This window comes from Peromyscus eremicus, chromosome 4, assembly GCF_949786415.1.
Source record: "Peromyscus eremicus chromosome 4, PerEre_H2_v1, whole genome shotgun sequence".
Taxonomy (NCBI): domain Eukaryota; kingdom Metazoa; phylum Chordata; class Mammalia; order Rodentia; family Cricetidae; genus Peromyscus; species Peromyscus eremicus.
In genome coordinates this window covers 61,492,633-61,514,625 of record NC_081419.1, presented here as the reverse complement: position 1 = coordinate 61,514,625, position 21,993 = coordinate 61,492,633, and positions in this window count along the sequence as shown.

The window sequence follows — 21,993 nt, the reverse complement described above, 5'->3', positions numbered from 1 at the left end:
CTTGGCTTCCCTCAATGATGGACTATAATTGGGATATGTAATTGGCCATGGTCTTTTATCACAGCAACAGTAACCCTAACTAGAACACGGAGTATGATGATAGTCACCAGATGAAGGGACAGCCTTCTTTCGCTTCCTAGGAGGGACTGATCATCTTAGCAGAGGCCAAAGGATAAAAGAAGAAAAAAAAATGGTGCATTATTGCTTTGTTTCTCCCACGGATACCTGCTAGAGAATGAAGCATGTGTTATTTCTGTTAGGGCCTATACTATGTGCAGGAGTGCCTTGAATGTAATAATTATCCAATTAATCTTTCAGTTAAAATAATAATATTAATATTCATAAGTATCCACTAAGATTAAACTTAAGTTTAAAGAAAGATTTAAAGGGTTACCAATCTTAAGTACTTGTCCAACAGATCCAAAGTCTTTCATCTCACCCACTCCTTTTTCTAGCAACAATTCCTGCTATCCAGCTGAATAAACATGTCCAGTTAAAGTACAAAGGTTTGAAAGAATGGTACATGAAACTCATTTAAAAATTCAGGGTCCAACAAATAGACTAGAGAGGTAGTCAACTATTGCTATGCTCTTATTTCAGAAATGAAGAATTTAAGGGAAATTAAGGTGACATGATTAAATATTTTGTATTATGCATAGAAATTGATATTCTGAAGTCGCTTTGAGATCTTAGTTATCAAAAAGAATTTCCATTTGAAAGAATGTGATGTAAATGCATAAAGGTTGTTGAGCAATAAGAATCGCCCGTTGCTCATTATGCTACAAAAGAAAATCAAACATGCACCATTTATTTGGCTCCTTTGAATCCAACTCCTGCATAAAATGAGTTAATCATACCAATTACCTAATATGAAGTAATTTGCTCCATTTAGATACCATGGAGATCTAGGATTAAAGTTTGCTGCAAATAAAAGCAAGTAACTAGGATTTTTTTTCTTGTTTGAATAAGGTGTAAAGGCTTCAGTTGACATCCAGCCTACAGTGGGGTGAAAGGGAGAAGAAAAGAATGAAAAAAAAGTCTAGATCATCCCATTTCACACCTCAGGTGACAAGTGGCCTTTGTTATTGTTTCTCCATTGCCAATCAGTTTACTATCTTTGCATGATTTTCTTCTGAAATAGCTGTAGCTGGAGGACATGTTTCATTCCTTGTTGGCAGGATGGTATGTGACTTCCCTTTTTCTGTTGAGGCAGATTTCTCTGCATTTCCCAGGATTGCCTGAAAACTCCAGCACAGCTTCTGAAGTAACTGAGTTTACAGGTGCTCACCTCCAAGGCTGAATGGGATGTCACTTTTTTTTTTTTAATCTGAATTTCTCATGGGTATTTCCAGGAAGCCTGTCAAGTATTTGTGTTTGTGCTTAGCACAATGCCCATGTATGTCATAGGTACTATGACTTATATCGTAAAGAAGTTTACATTTCAAAATGTTCACAGAATCATTCTAACCACTGTGTGGTAGAAGGAGGGAAGGATTTTTATACCCTTCTGGCTGACAGATAGGTTGGAAGAACTCTAGCACACCCAGGCTGTGCAGGATGAGATGAACATGGGCACATCCCAATACAGTGCTTTGCCACTTCTTAGACCCTGCACACATGCTTGTATTAATTCAAACTTTAAAATTTGACACTATTTATAATAGTACAACAGCACAGAAAACAAAAAGAAAGGAAATTGTAAAGAGCACCAACTATGGAACTGTAAAGGAAATTCTAAAGGGAACTGTAAGGAAAATCAACTATGGTTTTTTTTGTTTTGTTTTTTAATCAGCTTCTAAGATGAAATTACGCAAGTAGCTAAACTGGTTTAAAACTTGCAAGGTATTGCTCAAAGCTGAGCAATCCTGGGTTTTTGTTTGCTTGGGTTTTTTCTTTTTTTTCTTTTTTTTTTTGTCGTTGTTTTATTTTTTATGGAGCATAGAGTACTTTGTTTCAAACAAGCTGTTTCTTACCCTTAATTCAGTAACAGACAAAAGGAAGTAAGTCAAACAACAAAAGCACTTTTTGAATTCACAAAGTGTTTTCACAACCCCACCCCCACCAGGTTCACACCGAAGCTGCCTCCAAACACAAGCGCCACCTTTATCTTAAAGGTCCAGGACACGTGAGTAGCAGCAAAGGTCTATTCAGCATTTCTCTCACAGTAGGAAGCTACAAAATTCCACAGACACACTGCACAATGCAGCTCTTATTTAGAAAAGGAAGGCAAACCGAAGGCATGAGACAATATGCTATTTGCTTTTAGTGTTTCTTACACTTAAGTTATTTGACTCAGGCTGCAAGAAGCAGAGAGAGATAACCCCACACACAGCTCCGCCTAAACTTCAAAACCCAGTCAAGGGTTTGAAGAAAGATGGAGGATGTCTGCTGGCTTCGATAAGAAAGCGTAAAAGACAGGACAGAGCCTTAGGAAATGGAAAGATACACAAAAGTGTGTTCATTATTCAACCTCATAAATTTATGATAAGGAACAGTTGACTTATTTGTGTGAGGATAAAGCTAAAACTCTTAATTATGGAATATATGTGCTGGCCATAGCAGCAATCTAGATTTTAGTAATAAAACAAATAAATATGCCTGTTTTTACAATTTTTATTAAATTTGAGGTTATGTGTTTCATTAAATTTACTACCTATCTCTGCAATAATACGTGATAAAAATTATTTAAAAATTTATTAGAGGCTTTCTTTAATTAAAAGAAAGTATTTAAAAATACTTTTAAAATTCTATTACTCTAGGGATGGTGCCAGAGCCTGCTTCAAAGCATGCTTCTCCTTGATGGGAACAGAAGGCAAGTCAAGATCCAGTCGTCATGGTCCTGGACTCCATTCCCAAATGTATTAACAACCCACTAAAAATACTAAATGACCCTTTTAACCCAGGCATGGTGGTTGTGTTGGACGGATGAAAACTTGTAGCCCTCTCCTGGTCTTTGTCTTTGAGGCATCCTCTTTAAGCACTGGCTGTAGCTCTGGAAGTGCCTGCCACCCTTCACTCTTTATGGACGGGAAGCAGAGATGAAGTAACACATCAGGATACTCTGATCCAGGGAGCCTCCTGAAAGCCACAGTAGCTTTCTTCTGTGCATCTCTGCAACCTGGATAAGAGCCTAAATTAAAAATGGTTATTTTCTATACTTTAATTCAAATGGACAATAAGTCACACTTTTTATATCACTTTATATAACCTTAAGAATTTTCTACTTTCATTATACTGAAAGAATCTTGCTTGTTTTTTTTCCTTAGAGAACAATTTATTTGTTTTTATTGATTTCCTTTGGTTTATTTATTTGTTTGTTTTTGTTTATTATTGTAGGTGTATGAGTGTCTTGACTGCATGTATGTGTGTGTACCACATGCATGTCTGATGCCAGGAGAGATCAAAAGAGGGAGTCAGATCCCCTGGAACTGGAGTTATTGATGGTTGTGGACCACCATATGGGTGCTGGAGCTGAACCTAGACCCTCTGTAAGAGCAGCAAGTACTTTTCACTGCTATGCCATCTCTCCAGCACTCAATCACATTTACTGTTATTTCTTCCATTTTGAGGACCATAATTTCATTATTCCTCCTTCCCTTTCCTCCCTCCAAACCCCATCATTTATCTCTTTCAAATACATAGCCTCTTCTTTGCCCATTAATTGTTACATACATATATGCATATTCATATTTACTCCTAAATATATAAATACAACCTGCTCACTCTGTATAATATTACTTGTATGTGTGTTTTCAGGGTTGACTATTTGGTATTTGATCACCAGTTCCTGGGCTCTTCCTTGGGGAAGACTATTTCTCCCACTCTCAGCATTCCTTAGTAGCCTGTAGTTCTTTGTATAGAGTTGAGGCCTGTGGGCTTCCCTGTCTACTTTAGCCTGTCTGTTGTTACTGTCCTTGTTCATCTCATGTTTAGGCAGCCAAGTTGGTGAGAGTTTACGGCTGTGACTTCTAAAATTTCTAGGAGACACAATCTCACAGCAAACTTCCTGTTCTTCTGGCTCTTACAACCTTCCACTTCCTCTTCTTCAATGATCTCTGAGCCTCAGATACAGGAATGTTTTATAAAATGTATCCATTGGGACTGGGCTCTAGAACTCTGCATTTTGATTGGTTGTATTTTTCTCTAATGGTATATTAATCAGGGTTCTCTAGAGGAACAGAACTTATAAAATGAATATATATATATATATATATATATATATATATATATATATATATATACACACACACACACACACACACACACACACACACACACACACACACACACATTATATATAAAGGTCCAAGAACCCAGTAGTTGTTCAGTCTCGAAGCTGGATGTCTCAGCTGGTCGTCAGTAAATGCCAGAATCCCGAAGAAGTAGGCTCCAATGCCAGTGAAGGAATGGATTTGCTAGCAAAAATGAGAGAAGCAGGCAAAGAGAGAAAGCTTCCTTCTTCCATGTACTTCATATAGGCAGCTGGCAGAAGGTGTGGCACAGATTCAAGGTGTATCTTCTCACCTCAGATATCCAGATTATAAGTGTGCCTTCCCACTTCAAATGAATTAATTAAGAAAAAAATCAATTGCAGGTATACCAAGCCATTTGGGTTTTAGTTAATTTCAAGTTGACAACCAAGAATAGCCATCATAAATGGTCTCCATCTGTTACAAAGAGAAGTTTCCTTGATGAGTGATGAGTACTACACTTATCTGTGGATATAGGAACAAATACTTAGAATGAAGTTAGGAATTACTGCACTGTATTTTTGTTTTTGTTTTTGTTTTTTGTTTTTTGTTTTTCGAGACAGGGTTTCTCTGTGTAGCTTTGTGCCTTTCCTGGAACTCACTTGGTAGCCCAGGCTGGCCTCGAACTCACAGAGATCCGCCTGGCTCTGCCTCCCGAGTGCTGGGATTAAAGGCGTGCGCCACCACCGCCTGGCGTACTGCACTGTATTTTTAATCAATAAGATATCTCATACTTTGATAACTTCTTCGAACTTTGTACACTTCAATTTTTTATGAGATTTATATTACATTATTCCTTAAACATCAAAATATTACCAAACATTATAACATAACTAAAGTTCTAATCTGAAGTTATAATTTTTAACTTTTAATTCTAAGTTTAAATATAATTATAGCCATGCTAATCTATTAGGAGCAAATTATCTACATAGGTTAATCTTAATCTTCAAAGATATAACTAATTTTTTCCATTTAACTTGAAAATTAAATTTTAAATCAGTTAAGAAGTAATTTATTGGTTCTACAAAACATGGTATAAGATTACATTCCAACTTAGAAGTTTCAAAACATTAACTTATCAGATTATGAATATGAATATACATTTAAAGATTAAGTTTTTTTAATCACATGTATTTAATGTAAAAGTTTAAAGATAGCAGAATTATTTTAAAATTATAGGTTATAATTTATTTTAAATTAGTACATAATTGATATGTCAAAATAATAGACTTTTGAATAGAAAGAAGCTTTGTACTAGTGAGACCATTGAAATGATCATTTTGCCATTTGTACTTAAAATTTTCTGTCAGAAGAGAAGTCTGTTCAATTGACTTGAGCAAAAGTCCCAACATCACCAGCATATGGCACTGGAGAGGGGAGCCTGCACCATGGCCGTAAATGTGAGGTGTTCGGATGACAGAAGAGATTTTCATGTTCAGGCCTGTGTTCAAGGAAGAATTCTTTAAAATCTATTTCATAGAAGAAAAACTCCATATTTTATGCCCATTTTTCCCTATGAAACCAAAATCTAGTCACCTATGCTTGGGACAAAACAGGACCTCCTAGTTTCTGAACTCCCGTGATCATTGCAATGAACACGTCTCTTCACTCTTGGTGGTAGGGTGCATTACTAATGGTGTCTATATTTGGGGTGCATCTATGATCACGCATTTCCATTACTTAAGAAATGGAAAACAAAAAAATTCCCAAAGAGCTTATATAACATCTTTTATATGAGCGTAATCTTTCCAAGCATCTAGGTATTCCTTCTAAGGATGAGCAGAGACACCTGGAGCCAAAGACAGACAGCATAAAATTCTGAGTGACAGTCAGGTATGTATGTCATTGCCATGAACTTCAACTTTCCCAATATTATGTCATTTGAATAGAAAACATTTCTGAAATGCAAGCTATGCTTCTGTTTCCTATCTGCACCATCAAAGAGAAGTTAAGACAGAATGAGGGAATAGGGAAGAAAGGTAACGTTTTGTCTGTTTTGTGTCAAAAAGTCTAATTTCTAATACCATCATCCCTTTGAAGCTGAACTATATCAAGAAGGCAAAATGTCAATAAATAAAAATTTTGTGCAAACAGTTGGCTAACGTAAATTTTTTTGTTGAGGTTACTTTTTGAAGTATCTGTTAGTCTCAACATAAATTTTTAGAAGTGTACTTGACTGTTACAATGAAGACAATTAGAAAACTAAGGATGAAATAATGCGTGCGAATCATGCTAAATTATAGGCAGATGTTTCTGTCCCACAAGCAACCACCCAGAAACATAATATTAATTAAATGCTTGGCCAATAACTCAGGCTTGTTATTAGCTAACTCTTATATTTAAATTAATACATATTTCTTATCTATGTTTCGCCACATGGCTTGATACCTTTTCTCAGTACAGGATATCCATCTTGCTTCTCTCTATCTCTGCTGGTGACTCCTCAGTTCTGCCCTTCTTTCTTCCAGAATTCTTAGTTTGATCTCCCACCTAACCTTATCCTGTTCAGCTATTGGCCAGTCAGCTTCTTTATTAAACCAATCACAGTGACATATATTCAAACAATGTAAAAGAATATTCCACACTAAGTAGTGAATGTTTTAGAAGAAATAGATCATATCCCAACTTTCATTACCTTAACAGAATTATGGCTCTCACTGATAACAGATAGATGGTGGGTGGTAGTGGCACACACCTTTAATCCCAGCACTGAGGAGGCAAAGGCAGGAGGATCTCTGTGAGTTTGAGTTTAGCCTGGTCTTGAAAAGAAGTTATCCTAACTTCTTAAATACAAAGATAAGTCCCATTTATAAATTGTATGTACATACATCCGTATACCTATATATGTATGAAATCTGGGAGAGTGTATCCTTGAGATTTACATACCAAAAGTAAATCTCTGTATATTGCCTTAAATCTTAAATCTTAAATCTATATATATTGCCTTTAAATTTTATTAGTATCATAATTTCATGAAAAAGTCTACTATTTTTGATGGTAAGCTCAAATGTAACAATCCACTGTATGTTTATTTGTCTCTGGTTTGATGTTACAAGTTATAACACCCTCTTCTAGATTTCTATATAACGAAGATCTTGTGATATGAAAGCTCAGACCTTCTCAAAAGCTGTTAGATCAGACAGGTCTAGACTTTGATCCCTAGATAGGCAGAGTCTACATCCCATCTCAGCAGTGAAAAGTTTCAGACAATGAATCTTCAGTCTTCATCAACCCATATGAGTAAGAGATCAAAGTCTCAGAGGTAGTGAGAGAGGATTGAAAACCAGGGGAAGTTGTTGGGATGTAAGAAGGGATTGGAGTCACCTCACTGAAGACTCTGGTTGAAGTCTCTTGCTAGCTGAGAAAAAAGAATTCCAGCATAGTTAACATTGGCTGTGAAGGTTTCCTACAGAGAGATAATATGTCTTGCATAAAGCAACTTCAAATAACAACATTAAACTATCAAGGCTAAGAACACATGACCTTTGGGGTCACCTTTCTTACTGCTTCTCCAGATGCAAACCTGGAATCTCACTAACAAGACTCTAAACTTTATTCATGGTAAAAATCTGTCTTAGCTTTCTTGAGCAACCCTGGTGAATTACAGCTTTACCTTATCAGTTGTAATCCTATCCAATGCACCTCAGGAACCACCCTATTCCCTTATTTACTGAAAAAGAGGGAGGGAAGGTTCCTTAACAACCCTCAGAGCTGTTACCTCAGAGGCCACCAAAATTATGTTTAAGCCCAACTCTCTCTTGAGAAGTGCACACCAATGGTAATTGAATTTATACTTAAATATCTTTCTCATAAACTCTAACTCAATTTCATTTTAAAAGTACCTAATATAAATATTATTAAAATCGGTGGTCAATGGAACACTGGACAGGTATTTAAATAGCTTATCTTAGTAAGGACTTCATATTAGCTCAGATAGCTGTCTAGATTCTACATGAAGTGTGCAGATACATTGGGAATTCTCTCTATGCATAATGAAAAGTACTCCATTTGTTGTATTTTAACAATGAAGGGAAGGAGTCACACCATACAACAGGGCCCATGTAGAAGGTTTATTGAGGGGAAGGGAAGAGAGAAGTTGCAAAACCAGGATGAGATGAAAAGTGTCACAGCAGTACAACTCAAATCTAAAAAGTTGTGTAGTATACAAAGCAGTAGTGTGACAGAAATGAGAGCCAACGATTTTCAAGGCATGCTAAGTAGGTCATCAATAGTCGAGATATTTGATGTGGTTATTAACATGGAGACTCTGAGACTCCAACAAGATCTCTTAGGTAGCAGGTCTCATTAAATCTGTGTGTTTTTAACAGGACTCTCAGACGATTTTAATATAAAATTCAACTTGGAATCCACTGGTTAAAACTTTATAATCTAGCTTTAAATTTTCTCCAGGATTTATATAAAATCTTAGGAAAACAACTTGGATTTAAAAAAAAATGTTTCTTCCACTAGTAAATAGAAATAGTAATACCTACTTCATGTGATGAACTTAATAAAATAATATGTTAAGTACTTGGCGCATTTCCTAGTACATAATGTGTCAACTATTGGTCAATATTAATGAGATGGAAATAGAACTGGTCATCTAGAGGCGCCAAGCCTGTAATAGCCGCCAATCTGTGCACACAGCGTGCTGAGTCAACACTTTTTAAATGGCTGCATTGATGTGGTCCTTTGCAGGCTACTGAAAACTGTCCACTAAAAAGCCAGTCACAGGAGAGGAAGAAATGGATGATGGCTCCGTCAGTAGAGTGCTTGGCTCATAAGTAGAAGAACTTGAGTTTGAGCCTTAGAGGCCATGTAAAAGGCCGGACATATTGGTACATGCTTATAATTCCAGCTGTTGCAGGACGGGAAACTGAGATGGGCAAATTCCTGAGGCTTGCTCACCAGGCAGTCTAGCCTAGGTGGTGAAGTTCTAGCCCAATGAAAAACGCTATCACAAACAGATAGTAGAAAGTGCCCGAGGAATGACACCCAAATTATCCTCTAACCTCTACGTATACATAAACACACATGTATGTGAGCACATGAACACATACACACACGCGCGCGCACACACACACACACACACATGCACACACACAAACACAGAGGCACACAAAAGAAGCTAATCACAAAAGACCACAAATTAAATTACTTTAATTACATGGATTATCCTCTGGTAAGGGTCAACAAAGGGCTGAGGAAAATCAAACCTGAGGGAGATGTATCGCCCTGCCCACACACAGGAGATGACTGCAGCAAAGAAAAGTACTAAACATGCCAAACAGCATTGTGAAGATGTGTGATTCACATCCTCAGAAAGATGGGAAATGATATTATTTCTGTTTTAAAACATCATCCACAGAACTAGGTTATTCATGCTAACTCAGCATATCCACTTTGCCATGGAAAATCTGGCAAGCACCACTGTGACCTGGTGATAGGACTTTAAGTTACCAGAGATAAGTAAGTCCCACCAATGGCAGCCACCCCATCAGATGTGATGGAAAAGGGCACTTCACTTCTCTGAAATCCTTTACAAAAACTAATGACTCCAAACCAATAATGACCAAAGCATCATAAAAACTTGAGAAACTTTTTGTCAAAACCTTCAGCCAACACACCTCAAAACTGTCAACATCAAGAAAAACAAGTCTAGGAAACTATTATAGACTGAGTGAGCTGCAGAGCAGAGTTCACAGCCGAAAACCGGTGTGGTCACCTGGGTGGAGTCTGACTGTAGAAAACAGAGGGTTGTGAAATTCAAACAGACAAGATGCTTCTTTGCAGGTTCTTGCCCTGCGAATGCATTGGAGTTGTATAAGGTACCAACAAGAGAGGGAACTGGCTGAAAGGTAGACAAGAAACTTCTGCTGCTATTGCAACTTTTCTATAATCCTGAAAGTAGCCCCAAATGAAAAGCTAATTTTTAAAGTATTTTATTTGGCTGTAAAACTGACTACAGGGACCATCAAGCAGAAACTCCATGGGAAATAGGGGTTAAGATTCCAACATGACCTTTTTTTTAAAACATAATTTCTTTATTGAATCTTTGGGAATTTCATATCACACACTCTAATTCTACTCACATCCTAATCCTTCCATATTCCCTCACCCCTACAAGGCCCCGCAAAAGAAAATTTAAAAAAAAAATCAAAACAAAACAAAACAGGAAAACAAAAACAAAAAGAAAAGAAAAAAACAAAAAAGAAAAAAGAAATCAAAAATCTCTTCCCTCATCCATCTTTCCTGCCTCTCCAACAACTCTTCATTCCTCCTGGTGGCATTGGGAGCCTCAGTGTGCCACACAGTGTACCCTTTTGTCCAGTCAGCTTTACTTGCAAATGTTCATTGCAATGAGTCACTGGTTGAGTTCAAGGCCTCTGGTTTCTGGTACATGATCATCACTGGATCCTCAATGAAACTCCTCTCAGATATCCTGTGGCTTCCCAGAGTCCTGGAGATCCTTTGGGTATCATTCTGTGATGATATATTTTATATCCTAATAAACTTGCTTGAGGATCGGAGGACAGAGCCAGCTACTAGATTAGACATAGAGGTCAGGCAGTGGTGGCACATACCTTTAATCCTATCGCTTGGGAGGCAAAGGTCCATCTGGATCTCTGTGAGTTCAAGGCCACACTGGGCTACATGAGATGGATCCAGTATAGGAGAGGAACAGACCCAGGCAGTGGTGGCACACACATTTAATCCCAGCACTTGAGATCTCATGCCTTTGCTTGGGAAGCACACACACCTTTAATTCCAGGAAGTAATATGGCAGGGCAGAGAAAGGTATATAAGGCATGAGGAAACAGGAACTCACTCTCTGTAGGCTGAGGATTTCGTAGAAGTAAGAACTAGGACTGGCTGTTCTGCTTCTCTGATCTTTCAGCTTTCACCCTGATATCTGGCTCCGGGTTTTCTATTAAAAGACCATCTAAGATTCAAACATCATTCCACAGGACCAGTCCCTTCACCAAGAGTGGGACCCTCCAGCAGGTCCTACATGGGGTAGATGTTAGGGTGGGCCAACCCCAGGCCAGCTGTGGGCCTGAGTGGTACTTGAGCTGGTCAGTTCAGGCCACTGGGACTGTCCCCCTCAGGCAAGGGGTAGAGCTAGCTCCCCTAAGTCCGTATCATCAGGGTCAGTTCTCCCTTGTCTGTGGTGAGGGTGGGGTCATCTTTCCTGAGTGTGAGGGGCCAGCTCTCTTGCTGCAGTATCCAGCGAGGGGCAGGGCAAGCTATCCCAGGGCCAACTATGGGCAGGGCTGGCTCAGCATGGCCCTCTGATTTCATCACACATGGCTCCTATGGGCCCCTGGGGTGACACAGACATCAACACAGACCCCAGGTGGAGCAGGACCACAATCCCAGACACGGCACTTGGCAGTAGCTTGGGCCCCGGGTGACATCCTGGTTCTGAGTGGAAGCACAGGACACTCAGATCAGGATGGCTCTGGTGGCAGCATGGCCCCTGACACCAGCAAAAACACAGGTTGCAGCCCAACCCTGGGCTTCCGCGTAACCTTTGATGGCCTCGGACTTCAGCACAGACCCCGGCTGAGGTAGGACCATGGACCCAGACATCACCATGGTGCAGGCCACCCAGACTGGCATGACCCTGGTGGCAGCAGAGCCTCCAGACACAAACATGGCCCCAGGTGGCAGCCCAGACCCTGAGAATGTACCTGGCCCTCGTGGCAACAGGAGCTACGGACATTAACACAGACCCTGGGTGCCATAGAGCCACACACCCAGTCATGGCCCTCAGCAGCAGGCCAGGCCGAAAGGACACTATGGCCCCAGGTGGAGCACAGGCCACTCGGATCTGTATGTCCCTGGCTGCATTATGACCCTCAGACTCCAACAAGACTGCAGGTTGTGGCCTAGACCCCAAGTCTCTGTGTGGCCCCTGGTGGCAACATGGGCCACGGACTTCAACACAGACCCTGGCTGCGGTAGGACCACAGACCCAAAAATGGTCCTCGGCAGCAGCCCAGGTCTGCCAACATGACCTTTTATTTTGAAAGCTTCCAGTATAAACGTCTGGATTCTGGATAAATTACTATAGACAGCTTTAAGTAAACCATCTTTTACCTCATCTTGCTATGTCTGGCTAACTTGAATTTATGAAAGTTAAGATTTGTATGAGATCTAAAACAAAAGCAAATATTTGAAGTCCTTGATGATTACACTAAAAGAGATAATTTTTAAATGTTAATAACACCTTGACTGCTCATGAAAAATTTCTCTATGGAAATTATTTAACCATGGGCTTGATTTCACTTTAATTTGTCATCAAAACTTACACTACCAGTGCAATGACCGAATCCCTAAGCCAAGGAAATACTCAGTGGTCAAACCTCATCACCAATTGGTAACACCTCTTTGACTCCTACTAAAAAGATAGATGAGAAGTTCTAACTGGGAGAAAGCATTTTAAATTTGAGTACTTGGCGGGGCAGTGGTGGCATATGCCTTTAATCCCAACACTCGGGAGGCAGAGCCAGGCAGATCTCTGTGAGTTCCAGGCCAGCCTGGTCTATAGAGTGAGATCCAGGACAGCCACCAAAACTACACAGAGAAACCCTGTCTCAAAAAAACCAAAATAATAATAATAATAATAATAATAATAATAATAATAATAATAATAAATAAAATCAAGTACTTCAATATTTTCCAGATTAAATGAATGAATATGATGATATCGATACAAAAAGAAAGGACTCAATAGAAAAATACAGGTGTTATGGACAGATGTTTCTCAGAAATGTAAATTCACATGCTCATAATATGTAAGAAGACACTTAATCACATTTGTGTTCAAATATAATTGGGAAAAAATTCTCCAGATAAATATGTTAAGCCGAAGCAAGAGCTCAATTTGTTAGTTCCATCTCCTGGCACAGACAAAATGCACCCTGTGGTCTTATAGTAGTATAAAGAACATCTGAGATGAGGATGTGATCCAGAACTCTGTGTACAACACAAACTCCTCTGTGCTCTTCAAACACAGGATTGGTATTTCCTCTACAGGGGGGATGTTTACAGTGCAGATTAATGAGTGCATACTACACATATTGTTGGACCCAAAATAATGATTGAACAACTGATTATATCAAGGATGGCACCAACAACATGACCCAATAACTCTGGGTCACATGGCAAAACAATACAAAAAATAGATGACATGTTACATCTGAATCAGCCGCCAAACATTTGCTGTTCAAACGCAGAGTGCCCAAGAAGAGTTACTCATATTCAAGGAGGCAATCTGTATTTCCCACTCATACATTCAGTTCTTTATTGAACTTCCATCTAAATTTGTTACTCTAAAAATTTCAGTTCCATCAACCATTTTGAATATGATGATACTAATATTAAAGTGATGGCACATCTGATTGAATATCTTGAAGAATACATTGAACTTAAGCTATCAGTCAGATAAACACCATGTGCTGGCTAGTTTTGTGTTAACTTGACACAAGCTAGAGTCATCAGAGAGGAGGGGGACTCAATCGAGAAAATGCCTCCATAGGATCAGGCTGTAGTCAAGCATGTAGGGCATTTTCTTAATTAGTGATTGGTGAGGGAGGGCCCAGCCTATCCTGGATGGGGCCACCCTGGACTGATGATCCTAGATTTTTTAAAAAAGCAGGCTGAGCAAGCCAGGGGGAAGCAAGCCAATAAGCAGCACTCCTCCATGTCCCTTACATCAGCTCCTGCCTGCAGTTTCCTGTCCTGAGTTCCTGTCCTGACTTCTTTTGATGATGAACTGTGATAGGGAAGCATAAGGCAAATAAATCCTTTCCTTCTGGATGTGGTTTTTAAACACAGCAATACTAACCCCAACTAGGACATACAGTTTTATTTGATTAAATTTGATGCCTATCAACTAGACATCGAAGGGAAAATACAAGAAGATTTTAAGAGTTTACCACTCTGCTAATCCATTGTAATAATATCTCTGATCTTTAAACTACACAGATTTTTTTTCTTCTGAGACAGGTTTCTCTGTGTAGCCCTGGCTGTCTTGGAACTCACGCTGTAAACTAGGCTGGTCTCGAACTCACAGAGATCCACCTGCTTCTGCCTCCTGAGTGCTGGGATTAAAGGCATGTACCACCACCACCTGGCAGAAAATTTCTTGATGACCACAAAAATCTCTTGTGAAAGATCAAGTAAAGTAGGCTTCACAAACCAAGCCAGAGAAGAAATATTGTTTTACTTCATACCTATCTTCATTTTAGATCTGAGAAATAGTAGCCCTATCCAAAGTAGCTTTTCCTCCTGTCTTTAGTCACGTTTCCTAGGATCCCATAAAATGTTTGTTCTAATCATTGATAAGCTGTTGCCTAATGACTGTTGAGGATTAGACAAAAAAATGTATTCAATTCTCAGTATTCTTCAATGTGTTGGATTTTATTTAATCAGTACCTAGAGTCTTATTCGGTGTCAAAAATAATGATATTCCAGATTCTGATTTTGGATGGAGACCTGGGAGAGCCAAGACAGTGAAAGGGCACTGTGTGAGTCGTGGTGGTGTTGATCATGGTGTTTGATGAGGGATTCAACACTGAACACTGCAGCTCAGTTCAATTCTACTCAAGTGTGATCCTGCCTTGTTCTCAAGCTTAATATACCCCTTGAAAACTCTCTTGTCTATTTCACAAAGACAGAGTGAAAATAAGTCTACTAAAACTTAAACTTAAGGCTGAAGCACGTTTATGCTTTATAAATTAAATGTGAACTGTTGTCATTCACTTTTATTATTTCCCCATTCCTAAGCAATTGGTAACATTAGTAATCAATCTCTTCTTTCAGACTTTCATTATTAAAACCAAATCTGATAAGAACATAAACATGGAGCATGAAGTCTACTTCAATTTTGCTTTTTAAATGACTCTATGAAGTAGTCACAAAATAAGATTACTTAATGGAGGAGAAATTTCTGAATCAAATTGTAGCAATCTCAAACAAAAAGTCCCGCAAATCACAAATTGGGATGTTTGAACTGGTGTGTGTGTATGTGTGTGTGTGTGTGTGTGTGTGTATGTGTGTGTGTGTGAACACCGTGTCTTCATTGGACTTAAATGATACTTAGGAGCACCATAAAAGTGAACTTTTCCACCATGTACACGATAGACACAAGAGTTAGTGTAACAGATTTCTAAAAGAATTTTAGTACATTCTTAATGGAATTATAACTCGAACTTCATAACTTTCAACATCTAAAATCATCTTGACCTTTTCAGTAGAATCTAATCTCAGATGATTCAGTTTACTTAAGTCCTGCCAAGACAAAAACACTCTCTCAGATAAAAAGGTCTTCAGAAAGGAGTAAGCCTTCAAAGGTTATAAAGCAACAAAATAATTTTTATAAACATGCTTCTCAGATGTTGAATTTAAAGAGCAGCTTTAACTACCCTTGACTTATACCTAAGATACATCAATTGTGGAAGCTTTTATGGACAAAAGTAAATTACTCAGCCAGAACACTTATAGGTTCAAATTAAAAATAGTTGGCATCCTGAAAACACACATTAATCTTCACTATGAAGTGTTAATTAATTAAAGACTATAATAAATGCCCATCACTTAAATATGGTTGTATCCTCTGCCATAAAAGGAGATGGTGCCAGTACATACCTCAGCTGCCTAGACAGTAGACAGGGAACTTTCTGCAAATGGATGTTATGCTTATTGACATGTTACAAATTCTGCTTTGCTTCTTAGCTCCAATACCTGTTAACAATGCTAAAACTGATTAATTTGGAATTGCTTGTAATAACTTGGCCCTAAAGGATGCATTCACAACATTAGAATTACATCCAACTCACGGATTAACTCTTAAGCTTCACAAAGGATCTTCCTTTTCTGTAATGTAACAAGCTATTGAGTTTGGAGCTCTTCAAGTGTTGAAGCTGGCAGCATTGAAAGCCTAACTTCCTCTCTGAATTATTATTATAAAGTGTTTCCCAAGTTCATTTCAGCAATGGGTCAGAATTAGAAGGTTCATGTGATGTGGGGTTAAAGGTGAGATAATTACAATAGATTGGCATGCTGGAAAATAAGTGTGGCTGGAAGGGCAGCAGGAGGGAAAGCTGGTGAACTCTATGACCAAAACTCCCTGGAGAAATCAAGCAACCCCATAGCCTCATCTAGGATAATTGCAGCACTGAATGCTCTGCCCAAAAGAGTCGATTCCCACACTCAAAGGGTGTGCCCTCTTGGAACAAATACATGTAATGTAAGCAAGTGGCAGAAATAGCATCAGGAATCCCTTTCACAAAACTTTCTATGGTAGGAAGGAAGACGAGAAAAGATGGAAGTGTTTCTCCATATCTCAACTTTAAGATTACAAACACATAAAGTAGCTACAACCAGACTGTCAGTACTGTTTCAGACATTAACAGTCAAACATCTCAAAGCATTATTTGTAGTGGATGTTACACAGAGCAGTCATTTCTTGTGTGAACCATATAAATCTTTACATGAGGACAAGTTAACCCTATTTTTTAACCTTTAAAAAATAAAATAAAAATAGAATACTGCTAGGAAAGCTATGTGAAGGCTTTCCGTTGTTTTGGATGAAAGTCATTAAAAATAAAACCGAACTTCAAAACAGTTCGTGATATTGATCAAAACATAAGGACTGCAATGTTGGGTTGGTAATATTGTTTAAGTCAAAATTACAATTCAAAGAGCAGCAGAGAGAAGATGTTAGAGACATAGACGACTGGGGAAGGAAGGGGAGTCCAGCCGCTTGGATTTTGATCTCAGCTGTCACTTAAAAGTCTGTTCCCACACTGAAAACGTATTTTTCCTCTCTCTCTTCTTTTTGCTACTTAAAATGTACTATATATTGTACTAAAATTTTAAATCAAAATCCATATTCAAGAAACAAAATTATACTGCTATAAAAAAAAAAAAAAACACGCTTCTTTTGAAGCCCTGGTTAAATAACTTTGAAGTCAATGCATTTTGTGAGCAGTAAAAATTGAGTATTGACGATTTCAGTACATCGCTTCCTCTGGTTTCTATATCATTTTCTCAATTCTACCCCACATTTCTGAAGGTGGAGAAGAAAAGCAAAAGCCTCAAAGACACTCAGTGTACCGAAAGGTCATAAAATCACACAGATTCAGAACAACCTTTTAGTTTTCACAGGCTTAGCTTTAGCGGGGAAAGCTTATTCACTCAGCTCTTCTCTTGTATTTATCCTGTCTTTCCTGGGATATTGTCATCAATCTACTTAGCCAAATAATCGAGAAACACAAAGATGCCCGCCCAAAGGAGTTTTTCCTCTCCATCATAGCTCACACCTGAGCAGTCCTCAGTGAGTAACTGGATCCTAATTCTCCGAGAGGTTATGTTCCACTCTTCTTGCCGGTGTCTTGACCGTACCCCAGCTGGATGTCAACACGAGTGGACCCACCCACTCTCCTGCTCTGCCCACTCCACCTTAAACAGCTGCCACAGCAGTTCATCTACCACATAAATCTGACCCACAGATTCTCTGATTAAACTAAAGTGAATGACCTTACCCTTGATGACAGGTTAAATTACAGCCTCTTTAGTATGTTATCATCACAGGCTTACATGAGCTAATCCCAGACTGACTCTCCATGACAATAGTGTTTTTGTCACATTCCTTGCTGTATTCACAGGGCCCAGCAAAGTCTCCAAAATTAACGAGTATCACTTAGTATTAAACAAATCAAATAACAGTTTTCACATTGCTGACTCAGTACACACACAGATGAAAAGGCCTGTCTCATTTCTGCCGCTCTCTATTTGGTAATTTGTTCTCACCTAACAGCAAAAGACTTCAACTTGCCGCACAACCCTGCAGTTCCTTCCTCGGCTTCTCTGGGTGATGACAGGCTACACTCCTTTTCATATGCACTTGGTACACAGGCTGGAAGCCTCCTCCCAGTCTTCCTCATTGCTCTGGGCTCCCAAAATATCCTGTTAAAAATCTTTAGACCTGAACTGAAGGAAACAGGAAGTTATTTCATCCTTTATTTTTAAATTACACATAAATGCAAATACATGATATATACATAAAATCATAAAAGCTTTACATATGAATGGAATCCCATTCAATGTAGATATTCCAATCCTATTCTCATTGACTCTCATGCCTAAAATACAAAAGGCAATCAATGATAACAACTGTTACCAATAAAAGATGAAGTCTAATCTTTCCAATATTCTGCAATATTAGATAGTAGATAAAATTTACAAAAGCTGTTTCTTATACAGAACATAATCAGTTACATAAATTTTTACTCAACATCATCAAAAGTATAAAGCAATCTTTGTTTTTCCATATTCAAAATATAGTTAAAGGTTTATCATTTCTGTTTTAGTCAATATTTTCTAAACACATAGTTAATCATATAATTTTAGTATTTTTATAGTGTCATGAAATATTGCAATTCATTTTATCATTTATTAAAAAATAAAACTTGGGGATAAATATTAAGAAATAAACTTGAGAGAGCCACAGAATGACTGAAACGTGATCCTGCCCTTCTCCCCTTCCTGAACTGAAAGGCCCTAGCAACTCCTCCACTTCTCCTCTTCCTCCCCCATGTGTCTTTCAGTATCTCTCTGAGTCAGCCAGGACACTCTTTCGTCCATCCCAGCCAGCTGAATATGTACTCCCCTCTCTGAACTGAGGTCGGACTCTATGGAGCAATCAACACAAACAGATATCCCTCAACAATGAAATAACAATATACTGCATTATTATGGTTATTCGATAACTAGCATACCTTTCGTGGGCCATATATGTGGATATCATCTTAATTTGAGTGTTCTGCTAAGATTATTCAATTGCTTACCATCAATTTACCTAGACACAAGCTGAAATATACACAGAAGACTTCCACAGTGATTGGATCTTGGAATCATGATAAATTCTCTTATTTTTAGAACAGGATTAAAATGTTTGAAGTTTCTATACACACACACAGTGTGTGTGTGTGTACATATACACAATGTGTACATAAATATATATTAGTATATATGCATATAAACACTATATTGGTAGAGGTGAGACCCCATAAAGTGCTTTCATATGTATATAAGAGAAAACATGATCTTTCTAGTAAATCCAAATATAAATTTCTTTTATTAGTAATCACCAAATATATAAAGACACTATTAGTAAGAGAATTTGACCATGTGCTTAATGACTATATTGAAAGTCATAAATGCACTTGAAATTTTCTCTTAATACATATGGACAGGAAGGCTAAAGGAATGTTGCTCTATTTAACCAGCTGAATTTCTTGGTCCAATGTCATTTTGAAGTGTCACTGAGCTTATCCTCTACTCAAAGCACAAGAAATAGAAGGAATGCAAAGACTGTGTTCTCAGAAATGTGACAATTTGTAAGGGTATTGTTTATGGTTTGAACAACACAAAATGTAATAGAGGAGAAGAAGATTGAAAATAATTTTAAAAACAACAGCTTGACTGATGGGTTGTTTATGAGCTGACATCCAGTGGCCATTAGAAAGAATATAGACAATAGTTTCCAGCTAGGACACGATACAGTGGTCTGAGAACAAAGCAAAATGAGCTTGTGGCTGTGGGGTAAGCATTAAAGATGGTAGGATTGGGCTGGAGAGATGGCTCAGAGGTTAAGAACACTGGCTGTTCTTCAGGAGGTCCTGAGTTCAATTCCCAGCAACCACATGATGGCTCACAACCATCTATAATGAAATCTGGTGCCCTCTCCTGGTGTGCAGCCATACATGGAGGCAGAATGTTGTATACATAATAAATAAATAAATCTTTAAAAAAAAAAAAAAAAAAGATGGTAGGATTATCTCCTACAGGAACTTTTTGTTGTTATATATTGTTGAATAAGAAAAATCTTAATTTTCATTAGAGACTTTTTCTCTCATAGGATTCTTAAACCCATATTTTTATTTTTTTCTGTGTCATGTAACTTACTACATTCTATTTTAATAAGTATTTGTGTATCTATTTCCTAGAATCTTTGAAGGCCCGTACTTGGTTGACACCATCTTTGAATTCCAAGAATTTGAACTCGTTAAAATGAACTTACACATTTACTTTTCTCTGTAAAACTTTTTTGTCTTACATGACATAGATTTATTTAATTTTCCAGTACCACACAAGTTCTACAGCAGAAGTTACAATTCAAAAAGCAGGTTTGACCCCTGCTCTTTATGGGTACTTTGCTTCATGTTTGTGCCAGGGTACATGTAAAGAAACATTTTACGAAGGGCAATTCTACCATCTCTCCAGTTCACTAAACAATATGAGATTTTACAATTGTGCTGTCTGAAAGCACGTATGTTGTGTTGTCTAAAACAACTCTGCATTAATGACTCTGAGACAATGCAAAGAAAATTCTTTTGAGTGCTTTTGACAACCCAAAGTATTCAAAGTCTAATAAATGTAAACAGCATGAAAGGAAAAAAAAAAACTGTGGGAAACTGTAGGAGTGTGGGTGGGGTGGGGAAGTACTGGTATTTGGGATTCCCAGAAGTTTGCATGGAGTAAGCTGACGTGTATCATAGCTGAGGCATTACAAACAATAACAAGTGCTTCTTTTACAGCCCAGAGTGGCTACTACAGAATTAAATCTGAAAAAGAAAACACAGGCAGCAAAATCTTCAGATGAATTCAACTGCAAATGACTTGTAGCGGGGTCTACATCATGGCTGAATACTTCTGTAGATATTCCAAAGAGAAGAGTTTGAATGCCATTTAGTATCTGCATACTTAGCCCATAGTTAGAGAGAATTTATACATGAAGCTACATTATGTTGGTAACTAACTTGTTTTGCATACTTCATTCTTGTGAGAATTTCTGACCAAGAAAAAAATCATAGTTTATGTTAAGCCTTAGAAAAATATATTGTGTGAAATGGCAAGATGGCTCAGCTAAAGCTGGACAAACTGCATCCATTTCCCAGAACCCACTTTTAGGTAAGGAGAGTGCTAACTCCAAAAAGTTGGCCTCTGACCTACACACATACACACACACACACACACACACACACACACACACACACATACACACATGCACGCAGTGCAAGCACACGTGTACATGCACACACTCACATGCAAGTGCACACAGACACACCTTTATATTTTTAAAACTGTGTTGTATTAGAGAGATCAAGGGAGTATGTGGAAGGATGGAAGAGAGGAAAAAGAAGAGATAAATGACATGATTATAATTTAAAAAATTAAAATTGTTATTAAAATTTTAAAGAATTTTTTAATGCATTACATGCATTGTCACATTCTCATCATGTCTGTCTTCATGCATAAAGCAAAATAGACACAGGACTCAGTTGATGCTAAATTTGGGGCCTTCTTTCATCAAGTAGCTACAGAATTCTTGAAGGTTAGCCCATCATTGACTCTTTAAGCTGAAAGAAATGATCTTGGGGAAAATTACACTCAATCTTATCAAAGAATATACAACAAACACTCAGATGCTGTCTCAGGAAGGCCTGCCCTCGGCAGAGGGTATATATGTTCCTCTCATGGGAAACTCCCCAAGAGTCAGCAGTGCTGCACTTGGCGTAGGGCCTATTTTAAGCTGTTGTTCCCAAACTACCTAGCGGCCTATGGAGCATCACAGAACACAGCATTATTGACTCCCCTCCAGTATCTGCTCCTTAAAGGAAACAAGATATTGGGAGGAGAAACAGTGAGTTCTCCCAGACTACAGACACCT